The 17,620-nt window shown below is 48.2% G+C and overlaps 1 pseudogene; it reads right to left on the bottom strand.

Moving 5' to 3' along the window:
- Positions 1–549: 549 nt before the first annotated feature.
- On the bottom strand, positions 550–15,937 carry LOC130036050 (class I histocompatibility antigen, Gogo-B*0101 alpha chain-like; annotated as a pseudogene).
- Positions 15,938–17,620: the final 1,683 nt, after the last annotated feature.

Here is a 17,620-nt window from a genome sequence, read left to right on the forward strand (position 1 = left end):
TTCCCTGACAGAAACTCACACCTGCCGTGGTGCATTTACACCTACATTTCCTGCCTGGCACCAGACACCCACACAGACAGTCCCCACATCCTTCCATATTTCCTCAAAGGTCACATTCCTGTGGAGCCACACTGACCAGGCTAGGAAAACAGCCACTCTCCCAGTCGCCAGAAACTTATAAATGGGTTCCATCCCCCCCAGAGATTACCAACTTCAAACCAGAACACTTGCCTTGGTTATTATATGTTCAGTTTAAATCTGTCCTTCCTACTAAATCTCAAAGACTGATAAGGTTTGCCTGATTTTCATTCTCTGATGTTTGATAGACCCCAAAATATCATCCTATGTCTGGCACAGTGGGTAGATGATCAGTGTAGACCATGGTAGAGACACTCTCTTATTCATAACCTCAATCGACATGCTGGGCTGTGGCAGCTACAATGTCTACTCCAAGTGACGATGTCACCTCCACTTCTATCACAAGTGCTTCTCATCCTCACTTTACCTCCCTCCCACACTGGCACCTCACAGCACACAGCACTTTATCTCTTAGGAGAAGAGGATCTTGGGCTCACAGAGCCCATTTTCTAAGCCTACATTTAAAGGTAACTGAGAGTAGTTTATAAATCCATGAATTCAGGTCACGGACAGCACTGAGATTCCACAGACAGGGCTACAGAGTTAGTGGGTGGGAGGGCTGAATTCCAACATGGCAAGTTGAATACTCATCTCTTGATACCACAGAGACTCCTGTGTAGGGGCCATGCTGGGCCTTGAGGGGACTGTGACAGGCAAATGCCTCCTGAGGCTCAGAGATGGGGACACACACTGAGAGAATGAGCTATGAATGTGTGGACAAAAGAACAGGCAGCCTCCTGCACAAAAGCAACAAAGAAACAACCAGATGGAGCTAAGGAGCAGACCCAGGCCTGAGCCTAGACTGACCAGCACAGAAGCCCTCGCTGCCCACGGTCCTGGGACAGGATGAGGCAGGGTGTGACCTGAGTCCCTGAGAGCAATGACCTGGGGGACAAGGTGCTATTGAGGGACCAGGATAAGGAGCAGGAGAAATGACCCAGACAGATGAGTGGGCACATCAGAGCCCACAGTGGCTGAGACAGAGACAGACTTGGTACAGATCTGTCCCCCTCATCTCCTCGCAGCCTCTCCTGTCACATCAAGGACAGATCGAATCAAAACAGAAACACATGGAAGGTCTCAGGATTTCCATTTGTTTATTCTCAAATCACACAGATTTCCTTTAAAACCCCACAACCCCACAAAACAAGAATTAGAAAAATGCGAATCAGATGCTGATTTCAGCAAGGCACTGTAGCACTGTCCTCCCGTTGTTCATCAATTTGCCAACCCGGATTCTATTCCTCCACCCCCTCAGAAAGCCCAGCAAGTTACCGAGTGTATCTAGCCCGCACGGCAAAGCCTGGCAAGCTACCAGTGATGTATTTGATATGCCAAACACAGTAACAATAAGTCTCACAATGGAGACGTTACTGGGCCTGCTAGAGCAAATCGATTTCAATAAGGAAGAAACATTATTCAGGAAAATAAGAAGCTAACACAGATGGAGACAGCTGAGTCCTATCTCTGCTGACACAGTCCAGAGCATCAGGGAAGAGAACCCAGGTCAGTGTGTGGAGGGCCCAGTGGGCAGGGGTGGGCCAGTCTCCCCCCTCAAAGTATGTGGCAGGACACAGACACACTCAGGTCCCAGGGCAGAAAGAGATCAGTAGTTATTGAGTCACAACATTGCGATGTGAGGAAACCCAGCAGGGCAGCTGTCTCACACTGGAAGAGAAAAGAATGAAGAGACTCAGGTGAATCACAGAAGTGGTGACATCCTCGGCAAGCTCCCAGCATCCCTCCCAAAAAACCCCAAACTCAGTCCTGTCCCCTATGCCCAATCCCACCCACTATAGCCTCCAGAGTCTCAATTCTAGGGTTCGTGAGAGACTCATCAGAGCCCTGAGAACTCTCACTGTCTGGGGAGGAACAAACAGGCCAAGGTCAGAGACCCAGAGGGTGGGACCAGAGGAGAAAATAGGAGTGTAGGAGCTCCCAGTGGGCTCCATTCTCTGTCCCCAGGATTCCAGGGCCCAGTATGCCCACAATTACTTGCAGCCTAAGTGAACTTTCCTCCTTTCTCACCTGCAGGAAGGAAACGTTCCAGGAAAGGTCAGGGAGAGCACTGGGTCCTGAGGCCACAGAGCAGCTCTCTAGGCCCAGACCCCAGAGAAGTATCAGAACTCTGAAAACTGAGGGCAGGACCAGGAAACACTCAGGAAGGAGAAGCTCCTGACTGACCAGCCTCCTCCTGGCGATCTGCGCTCAGCAGGAACAGTCCCTGTGACCTGGGACCCTGGGATCCAGGTTCATTCCCAGCTTATAGAGGTGAAAGTGTCTTTCATGAACAAATCTGAGAGTGGCACACACAGGGGGAGTGTGAGCAACAGCACAGGGGTGGATGGTGCTCCCATTAATGAGGCAGGAGAACTAATATGGGGGAGGGGAACCCAAAGACTCAAGACTTGCCATGTTGGACAGATTCCCCCACCCCACCCCCATATTACTTGAGCACTTCCTCCTGTGGATCACAGCTCCCACCACAGCTCCAGTGACCACAGCCCTGAGGAGAGCCAGGCCAATAATGATGCCCACAGTGAGGATGGTGGACTGAGAAGGGGGCTCAGGGAAGGAAGGAAGGAAGGAAGGAAGGAAGGAAGGAAGGAAGGAAGGAAGGAAGGAAGGAGAGGGTCTGACCCCCAGCCTCAGCCTGACCTTCAACAGAGGGACTAACCTTGATTCCCTGAGAACAGGCTCTGTGTCCCGTCCCCCTCCTTACCCCATCTCAGGGTGACAGGCTCTGGCAGCCAATGGTACTGCACACGGCACATGTATCTCTGCTCCTCTCCAGAAGACACCACCACAGTCGCTCACTTCTGGAAAGTTCCATCCCCTGAAGGCCTGGTCTCCACCAGTTCTGTGTCCTGGGTCAGGTCCTCCCCATCACGCTGCTAGGTCAGGGTAATTTCGGTGGGGTAAAAGCCAGGGCCCAACACCTCAGGGTAACCTCACAGTCAGAGAAGCGGGGGGTGGGTTATGTGTCTCCTGGGTGGTTCTGAGGAGGAAAAATGAGAAAGTTTGGGTCACTTCCATAGAGAAGATGAAAAGGATAATTGACTTGGAATAGACATCAAATCATGAGCCTGGCTGGGGAGACTGTATAAAAAGATCTAGAACAGGGTTTGGGTAGGAGGCTCACGTCTCAAGTGACACTGACTTTGGTCCTGCCCTGGGTGAAGGGTGAGTGACTGTGAAAAGCAGGATTCAGAGCTAAGATCTGAGAAAGTTCACAGAAGGCTGCAGGACCCCAGGGAATCCATACTCGTTTTTTGGAAGAAGGTCTCCCCTCCCCCAGGGACACTGGGGTCCCTCCTGTTCCTGAGGACACAGGGTTGGTCTGAGGGGACGGCAAGTCTCTCTGGTACAGAACATGGAAACCAGGTGGGTCCAATCCTCTCCTGACTGAAGAAGGGGTGCTGTTCAAACACTGAACCCCACTATGTCCCCCCTCTTGGGGAGTGGACCCCACCCAGGGAAGGGCAGGTGTCCTCACCAGCTGGGGACCCGGTACCTGCGCGCAGCAGCGTGTCCTTCCCGTTCTCCAGGTATCTGAGGAGCCAAAGCGCACAGATGTTCTCCAGGTAGTTCCTACAATGCTCAGTCGCACCCATCTGCTCCCACTTGCGCTGGGTGATCCAAGCCTGCGTGCCCGCCTCAGTCCAGGAGCGCAGGTCCTCATTCAGGGCGAGGTAGTCGGCACCATCCTAGGAGTATTGACTGTAACCGCGCAGGAGGCGCCCGTCGGACCCCAAGTCGCAGCCGGACATCAGCTGGAGGGTGTCCGCCCCAGAGATTAACCCCAACCGAAAACGAAACCGGGGCGCGGTCCCTAGGTAAGTCTGTGCAGTGTGCTTGGCGAGGCGCGTCGCCCTCTTCCAATGCTCGGGTCCCTCCTGCTCCACCCACTGCGCCCGCGGCTCCATCCTCGGACTCGCTGTCGAAGCGCACGAATTGCGTGTCGTCCACGTAGCCGACGACGATGAAGCGGGCTCCCCGCGGCCCGACCGGGACACAACGGTGCGGAAATACAGCAAGGAGTGGGGGCCTGGAGGATGGCAAGGGTTGAGACCCGGCCCCACCCGCTACCCCTCGCGCCCTGGGTCCAAGGTGATGGTGGAGAGGAGACCAGGGGAGGGAGACGGGGAAGAGGGGGAGGGGCCGCAGCAGTAGTTGAAGGTTGGGGGGACAGGGAGGAACATTGGAGGAAGGGCATCCGAACACGAAACCAGAGAAACTCCTTCTCGTGGGTCCTGCACATCAATGCCTGGCTGTCCCCACCCTTCCCCCGTCAACGAACTCCCCTCCAGACCCCGCACTCGCTCGCCCGAGTCAGATTCAAGGGCCAGGGCCCCCTAGAGCAGCAGGAGGGGGGATGGGTTGCGGCTCCCACACAGTCAGAGAATCGCGCGGGTTCTGACTCTCGCCACTCCCATCAGTTTATGACCGGGAGCCGCGCGGACGCTGATTGGCTGATCTAGGCACTGATACCCAATGGGAGTGAGGACTGGGGACGCGTCACGTGTGTCCGGACCAAGGCGCAGACACAGGCTGCCCAGGGAGAACAGGAATCTCCAGGACTGAGCTCCTGCCCCCAACACCAGCACGGGGATAAAGACCCTGGAAGCCATACCTGGGACTTGGGACTTCGCCTCTCACCTGCTCCCTTACCTGATCTTGGTCACACTGTCTCCCCGTGTCAAGGGCTGAGACTGACTCATGGATTTTCCATGGTTTTCATTTCAGAATCTCTCTACAATCTTACAAGTTCCTGAGGACCCCAGAGATGCTTCTGTGCGTTCAGGTTATGCCTATCAGTATTTGCCATGCGAGGAATCTGAGTTAAAGCCCCTTTACTGTTGGTGGTGATGATTTTGTTTTATTTTTGGCTTTTGGCCACCCCAGGCAGTGCTCAGGAGTAACTCCTGGCTCTGTGCTCAGGGATCACTCCTGGCAGGTTCATGTGGTGTTGAGGGAACAAACCCATGTTGGCCACATGCAAGGCAAGTGCCTTACCTTTGTTATAGTTCTCCTGCGGAGTTAAAGCCTGAAAATGACTTCAACTGGAATAATATCAAAAATAGATTAATGCTAACTGGGTGTCTTTTTTGGGGGGGACAAGGGGTCACACTCAGTGATACTGTACTCAGGAATTACTCCTGGCAGTGCTGTGGGGGACATACGGATGCAGGCAAATAGAAGCCCTTTCTGGCAAGATGCAAGACAAGCACCTTACCTGCTATACTATCTCACCAGCTCCTAGAAAGTCTTTTGAAGAAAAACTATATTAGATTTTTGCTGGGGACCAGCCCTAACTGAGTAGGACTGAACCAGGGACACCATGAGGACTAAGAAAGAGGCAGAAATGGGAGCGAAAAGCATGCAGTGAGGGGCTCACGGCCTGTGGACTGAGTCCTGACTCTTCTCCATGAATCTCTGTGAATATTACTTAGAATCCATAATCATCAGAACAACATTCTTTGGGCAAATAACTACCTAAATCTATTCAAAATAGACTTTTACACATCAAAAGGTCTTGGTTCATGGGGAAAAAAAATCTTTGCATTGAGCTTTTTTTTTATTTTAAGATGACATAGGCCTTGATTCCTGAATCAGTATTTCTGTAAGAAAACCAATGGAGGCTACATGAGCTGGTAGTAGCTAATTAAAGTTCTTTAGAATAATTTATTTATTTATTTACTAAATAATTTTTATTAATGAATTACCGTGCCACGTCGGTGCCATGTCCGGAGTTCTGACATCCGTCGACGATCAAGAATCAGGGACGCTGTCTCATTTGCCAAGGTATCGAAAATCAGATGGGCTGGTCACGTAATGAGATTTAAAGACGACCGCTGGACTAGAGCTGTTACCCACTGGATTCCACAGGATGTCAAAAGACCGCGTGGCCGCCCACCTACCAGATGGTCAGACTTCTTCGTCAAGATCATGAACGATCGGTTTGAGGCTCTTCATGTTCCCGGAGCGTACAGATGCCATTGGGCTACACTAGCACGCGACAGGGACAAATGGAGACGTTACTGGCGCCCGCTTGAGCAAATTGACGACTAACGGGAAGTTAAGTGATAAGTGACCGTGAGGTACAGCTACAGACTTACAAACTTTCATGCTTTTATTTCAGTCATACAATGATCAAGTACCCATCTCTCCTCCAGTGCCTATTCTCCTCCACCAATGATCCCAGTATCCCTCCCACCACCCCCACCCCATTCTCCATCCCCCCACCCCACCATGCCTCTTTGGCAAAGCATTCCCTTCTGCTCTCTCTCCTTTAGAGTGTTGTGCTTTGCAATACAGGTATTAAATGGCCATCATGTTCGGTCTACAGTATACTTTCAGCACGCATCTCCCATCCCGAGTGGGCCCTCCTAGACCCTTTACTTGGTGTTCCCTTCTCTACCTGAGCTGCCTTTTCCCCCATGTGTGAGGCTGGCTTCCAAGCCATGGAGCAATCCTCCTGGTACTTATCTATACTATTTTTACCCAAAAATGTTAGTCTTCCATTCTGTTACTTCATATTCCATAGATAAGTGCAATTTTTCTTGTCTGTTCTTCTCTTTCTTCTCATTTCACTTAACACGGTACCCTCCGTGTTGATCCACTTAAATGCAAATTTCATGACTTCATCTTTTCTAACAGCTGCATAGTATTCCATTGTGTAGATGTACCAACTTTTCTCTAACCAGTCATCTGTTCTTGAGCACTAGGGTTTTTTACAGATGTTGGCTATTGTAAACAGAGCAGCAGTGAACATACAAGTGCAGATGTCATTTCTACTATACTCTTTTGCCTCTCCAGGATATATTCCCAGAAGGGGTATTGCAGGGTCAAATGAGAGCTCAATTTCTAATTTTTTGAGAAGTTTCCATACTGTTTTCCAAAAGGGTTGAACCAGTCGACATTCCCACCAGCGCTGAAGGAGAGTCCCTTTCTCCCCAGATCCACGCCAACACCAGTTGCTGTGTTTAATATTTTTATTTTTAAATCTTTTTAATGAGTCACTGTGAGATACAGTTACAGATTTACAAACTTTCATGATTACATATCAGTCATAAAATTTTCAAGTACTCATCCCTCCACCAGTGCCCAATCTCCACCACCAATGTTCCCAGTATCTTTACTGCCACCCCCCATAACCGCCCCCCATCCCTGCCTCTGTGGTAGGCACATTCCTTTTACTTTCTCTCTCCTTTTGGGTGTTATGGTTCACAATACGGGTACTAAGTGGCCATCATGTTCAGTCCAGAGTCTACTTTCAGCATGCATCTCCCATCCTGAGTGAGCCCTCCAAGCATCATTTACTTGGTGGTCCTTTCTCTATCTCAGCTGCCTTTTCCCCCAGCATGTGAGGTTGGCTTCCAAGTCATGGAGCAATCCTCCTGGCCCTTATCTCTACTATCCTTGGGTGTTAGTTTCCCACTCTGTTACTTTATAATCCACAAATGAGCGCATTCATTCTCTGTCTGTCCCTCTCTAACTCATTTCACTTATCATGATACTCTCCATGTTGATCCACTTATATGCAAATTTCATGACTGCATCTTTTCTAACAGCTGCATAGTATTTCATATTTCACTGTGTAGATATACCAGAGTTTCTTCAACCAGTTATCTGTTCTCGGGCATTTGGGATTTTTCCAGATTCTGGCAATTGTAAATAGTGCTGCAAGAAACATACATGTAAAGATGTCATTTCTACTTCTTTTAACACTCAATTCTTGTCTAGTGTGATCATTTCCAACTATTATTGTCATTCTGGTCACTTTTCTATCTTATCTCCTCTGTCCCACACACACTTGTGGTAGATTCCAACCATTGACCTATCCTCCTAGGGCCTACATTCCCTGGTCTTGGATATTAGTCTTATATTCTCTATCTTTTTTATGTACCACAAATGAATGCAGTCATTCTATATTTGCTCTTCTTCTTCTGACTCATCACTCAGCGTAATTTTCTCCATGTCTATCCATTTATAGGCAAAATTCATGGCTTTATTTTTTTCTAACAGTTGCATAATGTTCCATTTTGTATATATGCTATAGTTCCTTTATTGAGTCAGACCTCTGTTCACTGGCACTCAACTTTTTCCAGATTCTGGCTATGTGAATAGTGCTGCAATGAACATAGGGTACAGATGGTATTTCCACTGTGTTTTTTGGCCCCTCCAGGATATATTTGCTACATCAAATGGGAGCCCAATTTCTAGTTTTCTGAGGATTGAAACATACTGTTTTCCAAAAAGACTGGACCAGTTGGCATTCTCACCAGCAATGAATTAGAATCTCATTCTCCCTGCATCCATGCCAGCACTGGTTCTTCTTGGTTTTTTTATCCTCTATTTGTGTCTAATTATTCCCCAGCTTTCCACCCTGGGAGATCTACTAACAAAGACTCACTGTATCACTGCGTGGGAGGCCCCTGTGTGGTCAGGCTTGTGGTTCCGACTCTGGGTCTCTGGCAGGAAGCTCTGCTTCAGAGCTTCACAGCTCATCCATGTGCTGCTGGAGACAAGACTCAGTTCCCTGCCATGTGGTATCCTCAGCCGTGTCCACACTATGTGGTGACTGATCTCCATGAGTGACCAGGAGTGTAGACCAGGCAGAACCCACAGGGCCTCGTCAGCCTTCTTCTGGGAGATGCACATCGCCTGGGCTTGATTCTGTCCATGAGGAGTGAGCCAGCAAGTTCAGCCCCTCTCGGGAGAGGGGATTGTCTCCGCCTCTCAGGGTCAAAGGATGTGGGGAGTATTGAAAGCCACCACACTCCAGCTATGACCACAAATTATTTTTATTTTTCTACATGTGAAACAAACTCCCTCCAGGTGAGGCCCTAAAGTCTGTTTCCATCCAGCAGAGGCCCAAGTGTCACCATCTGGGTCAGGTGGGCTCGGAGGAGGCTGCTGAGAGCATGTGTGTGAGTGATGCCTCCACAGTCCACAGTCACCTGCCTGGGGGCTGTGAAGTGAGAAAGTCACCTCCCCACAGCCCTAGTCTCTGATGTGGGACAGGCACAGAGAAGCTTCTAGATACACTTGATGAGAGGAAATGCTGCAATAAGGCTCAGAAAACTGAAACTTGTTTTTACTCCCAGTTCCATACCCTCTATCCCCCATTCTCAGACCCTGTGCCCTGCCCACATGAGGGGAGTTTACATGGGGCAGGAGGCAGAGCCCCTCCCTCCCTGAGAGAGGAAACCCCACTGCATGTTCTTGCACTGGACAGAACATGAGCCCTGTGACAGGAGACCACATGACTGACTCTGACTCAGGACATGGTGGCTTAGAAGTTGGGACCGTGCAGTGCATTTGTCAAGGTAGTGTCAGCAGTGTTTTTAGGAGCAGAAGCAGCTGTGACAGTCACCCTCCCTCAGGGCCCAGTGTCCAGTGTCAGGAAGAGAGGGGTGTGGGCAGTGACAACTGTGACCTGCAGCAGGGACAGTGGGTCCTGTGAGAGGTTGACTGAGAGAGGATGGTGGGTTCTGGTCCTGTGACCTCCAGCCTGCTCTATGTCACCGGGATGACCACATCCACTGTCTTCATGTATGCCATGTCTGATCTGAGTATGTCTGTTTTGTATGTTACATGTGTTAGTACCTTGTGTTACATGATGCACAGATATATTTTAGGTCTCTCAAGCCCTTTACTAAATCTGATATTAAGAAAATTTGACACCGAATGACAGTTGATACATGGGCCAGGAAGATTCCATAGTTGGAAGCCAGCCTCATGAGCCAGGGGAAAAGGCAGCTGGAATAGAGAAGGGAATCACTAAGTCAATGATGGTTGAAGGGATCGTTAAGGATGGGAGATGTGTGCTGAAAGTAGATAAAGGACCAAACATGATAGCCTCTCAGTATGTATATTGCAAACCATGATGCTCAAAAGTAGAAAGAGAATATGGGGGAAATTGTGTGTCATAGAGGCAGGGGAAGGGTTGGGACACGGGAGGGGATACAGGGAACATTGGTGGTGGAGAATGTGCACTAATGGAGGGATGGGTGTTCGACTTTGTACCTGTGTCTCACAGTGATTCATATATATATATATTAAATTTGCCACCATTGCTTGCACTTATAAGAAATCCAGCTACGATATGGATTAAGGCATTTTCCTGCTGCTGAGCTCATACCTACCTCCTAATTCCAATGACCGGACCCCACACAGAGAAGCAAACAAGTTCTTCTAGCACATGCCTCTTTCTTCCCAGAAGAAAATAATTAAACATGTATTTTATGTATCATACCACCCGAGGTTCCCTCTAGCAACCAACTCATTGATTCCCCATCTAGCTGAACCCCAGGACTGCTTTGGGCTTGTTGCATGCTCAGGTCTCTCCCAAGTCTCTGTCAGCATGTGAGGGCCTGGAGCACAGGTGTCACTTATTTACCAGGGCCCACCTGGGGGCAGGGACAGTGAGCACAGTCACTGGTGTTCTGGTCTATGTTCTTCCTTCTAAAAGGAAGGCAACCTCACTTCCAACCATGTTATAAACCCAGACTCTCCTCAAGCCAGACTCTCTGTGAGTTAAGAAACCATCCAGGTGACTACTCAGCTCACTGGCATTTGGGGCTCCCTTTCTCTCTGCCATCCATATGGTGTCTCCTCTGTGAGGTCTGATCAGATCGCCCAGCTCTGGAGGTTCAGGGTGTGATCCTAGTCATTTTTCTTCAGTCATAATTGTTGGAGCATCCACATAAGTTCTTCAGCATTGAAATATCGTTTTAGCAGTCAGTTACTTCAGCCCAAAGATCCCTGAATCCAGACTTGTCTGTCCAGGAACCAACATCACCTGCATTTCTGACAAGTCTCAGTTGTCATACTCCTGACCTGGATCCTATGGTGTCATTGCCTTAGTGAGATTCTTCCAGAATCTTTCTTGAGCCCAATGAAAGCACCCTTACTTCCACTTGCACATCCTCACATTTGGAGGTTCTCCCTGATTCCTGGTCTCCTAACCCAATTCCAAACGCTAGGAAATGCTGTAAAATTCCACCTTCAAATGCCTGCAGAATCCAGTCGCTTCCATTATATCACCTGTTCACACCACAAAGCCCCCAAAATTTGTACCCTGGAATCAATACCAGTTCCCCAGTTCCCTGCAGCTCACTGTCCCCTACCTGTCCATCTGCACAGCAGCCAGACTGATGACCCAAAGACAATTGGACCAGCCTGAACTTTCATTCAAATCTGCCTGTAGGGGCTAGAAGCAATAGCACAGCAGGTAGGCCGTTTGTCTTGCACGCCAACCCGGGTTCAATTCCCAGTATCCTGTATGGTCCTCTGAGCACTGCCAGGAGTAATTCCTGAGTGCAGAGCCAGGAGGAACCCCTGTGCATTGTTGGGTGTGATCCAAAAAGAAAAAAAAAACCAACAACAACAACAAAACCAAAACCTGCATGTAGCTGCCCCTCTTAGATGGAAGTCAAATCTTCCAGAGTCATGGAAGCCTCGTGACATGTGGGCACGAGGACCTCAACTCAGTGACTGCTCCAGCGACACCGCTCCTCTTCTTCCTTGACACAGACTCGAGCCTGCCCTGGTGCATTTACACTGACATTTCCTGCCTGACACCAGACACCCACACAGAAAATCCCTCACATCTTCCCATATTTCCTCAAAGGTCACCTTCCTCTGGAGCCACACTGACCGGGCTAGGAAAAAAGTCACTGTCACAGTCCCCAGACACTTATAAGTGGGTCCTATTCCCCCAAGAGATTACTAATTTCAAACCAGAACGCTTGCCTTGGTTATTATATTTTCAGTGTAAGTCTGTCCCTTCCTACTTAATCTCAAAGGTCTGATTTTCATACTCTGTTGTTTGATAGACCCTGAAATATTTTCCCCATATCTGGCACAGTGGGTAGATGATCAGTGTAGACCATGGTAGAGACACTGTCTTATTCATGCAACCTCAACCTACATGCTGTGCTGTGGCACCTACAATATCTACTCCAGGTGACATCGATCTCAGAGAGCTACAGCACATGTGCCACCACGTTCATCCCAGCAAGAACTGCCACTACAAAGGGAATTATTTAATGCAGGAATAATTTTATGTTTTAGCATGTGTTGTAACAAGCAATATGAAAAACAAAGAAATCAAATTTATTTCTTTGTGCCGGCTAAGGGGGCAGGCTGAGGGGTGTGTGGGAAACTAGGAACTTTGTTGAAGGGAAGGTCACACTGGAGGTGGAATTGGTGTTGGAACGTAGACTTCATGAAATAATTGTATAGTGAACAACTTTGTAAATAATGTTGCTTACATAAAATCTCTCCTTAAAAAAGGGTTTCAGGGCTAGAGAAATAGTACAACAGGTAGGGCGTTTGGTTTACACGCAGCCGACCCGGGTTCAATTCCCAGCATCCCATACGGTCCCCTGAGTATCACCAGGAGTAACTCCTGAGTGCAGAGCCAGGAGGAACCCCTGTGCATTGCGGGTGTGACCCCCCCAAAAAAAAGCAAAAAAAAAGAAAAGAGTTTCAACAGCTGGGTTCTATGTGGTACACATGGGCCTCAGAGAACCACAGGGGAGGCTCTGCAGACCCTGGAGCTTGTTCAGAGTCCTCCTGAGCACTGTGTGGGAGTCCCCACCCACAGATAAGAAGGAAAAAGAACAAAATTAATCCAGAACATAAATGGTGTTGTGGAAGAGTGAATCCTTTGCATTGTATGTATTTGAAGTATCTTCTCTATCTCATCAGAAGTTAGGTAGATTTTCATATTTTCTTTTGTCTTTAATCTATTTTTATGTGATATATATGAAAATAATAAACTTTCTTCAAATACACAGGACTGATATTTTTAACAATATGTCAGATAGTCATGAGCAGTCAACTTGGAGACCAAGGAGAGAGTCACCTAGAGGGTAAAACTGGTTGTTTCTGGAAATGGGGATACATGAATATTGGGGACCTAAACCCTTATAGATGTATTAAGATTCTGAAATCACATGTTTAATGTCCATTTGGTAAAAATAAAATATCAGCTTGGTAGGCGAAATATGGACTCAAGTCAGTTGTGTTAACGAGGATCATAGGGGCCTGTGGTCAGCGGGGATCCAGGCTCCCATGGGTGAGCCCTGGGCTCCATCTGGCACCCAGTATGGGAGACATGAGACAGCAGGTGGGATAGGACATGGGGCTGACAGTGAGACAACTTGCAAGCGTTTGTTTTGATTTATTCACTATCTTTTCCAGGCCCCAATCCTGTCCCAAGCTGAGGGGACCTTGGACAGGCCAGGATCGTTGGTGTCCTGCCCCTCCCAGGGGGAAAGATCATCCAGGTCCTGATGAGAGAGTGGGACGATTACGGAACTGTTCTCTCCTCAGACTCTGTTTATACAGGATGAAAGTGATAAAGGAACCAGAAAAATTGGAAAGTAAATAAAGTGTTTGCCCTGTTCATCACTCACCAGGGCTCTATCCCTGATACACCGTATGGTTCGACCTGAACCCCACCAAGACTGATCTCTGAGTATAACCAGGGGTTACCAAAAACCAAAACAGCAAATAGAATATAAGATAAACTCATCATCTGAGTATGGCGATGGGGAGGGAGACTGGTTGGCAGAGGGATGAGGAAGTGGGGTAGCATTCAGGAGGTGAGAGTGACCTAATGGGAAATGGCCTGTGGGAGAGCAGGGCAGGACTCTGCTGGACTTAGTGACCCACATGGGTTGGCAGAAGATGACATATAACAGATTGGTGGAAGTGCAACAAGGTAGCCATAGATATGAGGCTACAGTTACTGTCACTAAGGACACACTGACCTTGCCCCCATGTCTCAGGAGCTGTTCTCTGTGGAGCTCCTGCAGGGTCTCTCCCTTTCTTGGTATCTGCTCATTTGGGGCAGGTTGGGGGAACTACATCCTGCTGTGCTCAGGGTTTTTCCAGGCTCTGTGCTCGGGGGCTGCTCCCAGGATTGCTCAGAGAACCTCGCAGTCTGGGTGAGTCTGGCCTTGCTGCACACACAGCCTGCGCCCCGCCCCTTTGAGCTAAGGATTTCACTGGCCCCTGGGCATGGTCCACCATCTTGTAAGGTCTGATGTTTTTAAGAAGGTGGTTTAAAAGATTCTTTTATTGCTGATTTATTTCTGTCCCTTTCTTTCCCTTTCTTGTCACTGCTGTTGGTGCCTTCACTGGTGCTCACACACTTGGTTGTGGTGCTTTCCTGGGTTACACACTTGCTCGCAGTATTCACACACTGTTCAGTTGTTACATAATTTAGGTAACATCATTTAGTTGTGGAGCTCCTGCACACTTGGTTGTGGTGTCAAAGTCAGAACTACTTTTTGTTGTGGGGCCAGGGATCACACAAGATAGCATCACCAGGATCACACGGCATCGGCGAGGCTGCCAGAATATGCTCATATTCTCATATCTGCAGGGCAGGTAGCCTACACTGACCAACATTCCCAGGCACCAAAATGTCTACAATGAGCAGTATTTCAGACATTCAATCTAGCCTCCTCTTGTAGACAGGAAAGCGAAGCTAGTTCTGTGAGGTTTGGCATAAGGCTCAGTGGTAGAACACAGCCTTCCACATACAGAGGCAGGTGTCCATCCTGGTTGTGCAGAAACAAATAACAGTTTAGTTCAGTGAGAAAATATTGGTCATAGACTACAATAGTATTTTATATTTTGAGTATGACCTGACAAGTATTTTATAAATATTATTTATAAAGGTTAAAGTATTTAAAGTAATGTTTAAAAAGTATCAACACCCAAAGGAATTAAAAATATTCTCAGAGACTCTGCCAGAGTACAGCATTAGGCTATTTACCTGCATGCAACTGACTCGGGTTCAATCCCTGGCACAACATATGGTCCCCTGAGTCCACCTAGGACTTTGAGCACTACCAGGTGAGACTCAAAAGTAAACAAAAAAAATCGAATGATTCATACAACCTGAAGAACATGTCTTAGTGTGAGCATTATAGAGGGATTCGTTCTATAGAAATAGTGTGGGAAACAGAACAAGGAGTATATATACACTTTGGGAGTTGATTAGGTAAATGAGGAGAATTCTTGGCAATAACGTAAGTAACATAGGGACATGGTGGATGGTATTAGGTACTTGGTGGTGGTGAGATGCAGAAACTATATTAACACTGTATATGTCACCTTAATTAGAATAATAGATATATTTTTTGCATAAAATAAAACACAGGTCTTCAAAGGAAGAAACTGAAGACCGTGTGTTATTGGGGGTGAGTGTGACCATCATCAGTGATGGTCAAGTGGCCCCTTCACTCCCTGATGTGCAGTTGAGAATGACATTGTCTGTCTGTGGGCTTTCCACACCCCTAGCCATGACCACCACACCCAAAATGAGGGGCTTTCTCCAATGAATAGCAGAGCAGCCTCCTTACAATGTCATTCAAGACAAAGAGAATCTGAGATCTACTCAGCGGGAGGCGCCTTTGGGAGACATGACTGGAACCTCACTTGGGGTGCATGATCCTAGGGTGGGATCCAAGGAGGAAAAAGAAAACAGTAACATCCAAATATAGTGTGGAGATCCATGATACTGTCCTGACACGGACTTATTAGCTATAGGAATGTGGTAGCAATAAAAGATGAAGAATGTTTCTAAGAAAAAGAACAGGGAGTGGAAAGAAAGTTACCTTGTAGTTTCTAGGTTTGGCATCATGGGCTGGACAAAGAGGTTCTGGGAACAAGATGGAACCTCAGACACAGCACAAGGTCCCAGAAGTTTCCCTTCCTTCTGCAACTCGTCATCGTGGTCCCGAGCCTGACCCCAGGACTGATCCGAAGGCATCTTCATCCCATGGATGTCCTCCTCCAGGTCAGCATCTCAGCCTGAGTCGACCACAGCTCCCCTCTCCATCCTCCACCCCCGCCGCCTGCAAAGTAGGAGCGAGCAGAGCAGCGGCGCCCCGGTGTAACGCTGAAAGACTCTCAGTCCGAATTGAGCTTCCCAGCAGGGAGCTCTCTAGGGCTCCCAGCAACTGGACAGGCTGTGCACAACACGTGGCGCCCTCTCCCGCGTCAGGTGCTGTAGCTGAATAGTTTCCTTAAGCCATACTCACATAGAGACATTTCCTCATTCATAACCGTGAGCACTGACTCCCAGTATTATTAAACAACATGTGCATCAGAAATCCTTGTTAATAGTATTGTAAACCCCCCCAAAATTAATCAATACATTTTTTGAAAAATAAAAATATAAGCATGGGAACTACTCCGAGTCATAACTGCTGCTACCCAAGCCAGAGTGAGCCCCACAATCATACTGGAGCCCTTACTGTGCTGAGACGAGATATTGATCCCCAGGTCTCTGTCACTTACTCCTGCTGCTGCTGATTCCAACAGAATCAAGTATAAAGTTTCCATCCCTAGAATAAGCTGCAGAAGGAAGGAGGAAAAAGCCCTGATGCTCAGGAGCACGAATATGCTGGTGGGGGGGGTGGGGGAGGGGGCGTGGAGATGTCTCATGAACAAGTGAGATAGGTAACATAGTGACTTTACGAAATGGGAGGCAAACAATCAAATAATGCGGAGAAGGCAGAAGCAGAGAAAAGGGAAGGGCCTACTAGGACACCTGTGGGGGAGGAATGGGTTCCCTGTGGATCAGGCAGGAAATGTGGGGGTAATAAAATGTGTTTCTTACCTGGAAGATAATGTTAGAGCAGGCATTAGCTCTGTAAGGTAAAGGTAAAGGCCCTCCCGTTGATCGTCGATTTGCTCGAGCGGGCCCAGTAACGTCTCCATTGGAGACTTTGTTGTTACTGTGTCTGGCATATCGAATACTCTCGGTAGCTTGCCGGGCTCCCCGGGAGGGGCGGAGGAATCGAACTCGGGTCGGCCATGTTGGCCGCTTGTAAGGCAAACGCCCTACCCGCTGTGCTATCGCTCCAGCCCCTGTAATTGACTGGTAAATTAGAGTTAATTTTCAGGCAATTCCCCATACTTTAAAGTATGACATAACTCTAACACTCAGGGAAGAGTAGAGAATAGGGGAAGGGAATGGAAAGGAAGGGAAGGCATGGGAAAGACAGGAAAGGGGAAAAGTAGGAAAGAGAAGGGAAGAGTAGAGAAGGGAAGGGTGGGCAAGGGAATGAAGGGAAGAAAAGGGAAGGGTAGCGAAGGGAAGATAAGAAAAGGGAAGGAAAAAGAAGGAAAGGGAAGGAAAGGGAAGAAAACAGGAGGAAAGAAAAGAGGAGGAAAGATATTCAGGATTGTTTTTCGTCTAAATAAGACCCCTTAATGCTGGTGAGAGAACGAAAGGACCCAGATGAGGGGAGCAAAGCCCAGGCAGCCTGGAGGCATCGGCCCTGAGCACTGGTTCTTGAGTTTCCAAATTTCCACAGTATGTGAGAGCAACAGCTGTAGCTATGACACTGCTACTGGAAAACTTTTGTTGGAGAGGTGAATTAAAAAATATCTAGCATATGAAAGGTGATAATGTGTTGTTTATGAAACCCTATCAACAACAGAACTG

The sequence above is a fragment of the Sorex fumeus genome, unplaced genomic scaffold (assembly GCF_029834395.1).
Source record: "Sorex fumeus unplaced genomic scaffold, SorFum_2.1 ptg000063l, whole genome shotgun sequence".
NCBI lineage: Eukaryota > Metazoa > Chordata > Mammalia > Eulipotyphla > Soricidae > Sorex > Sorex fumeus.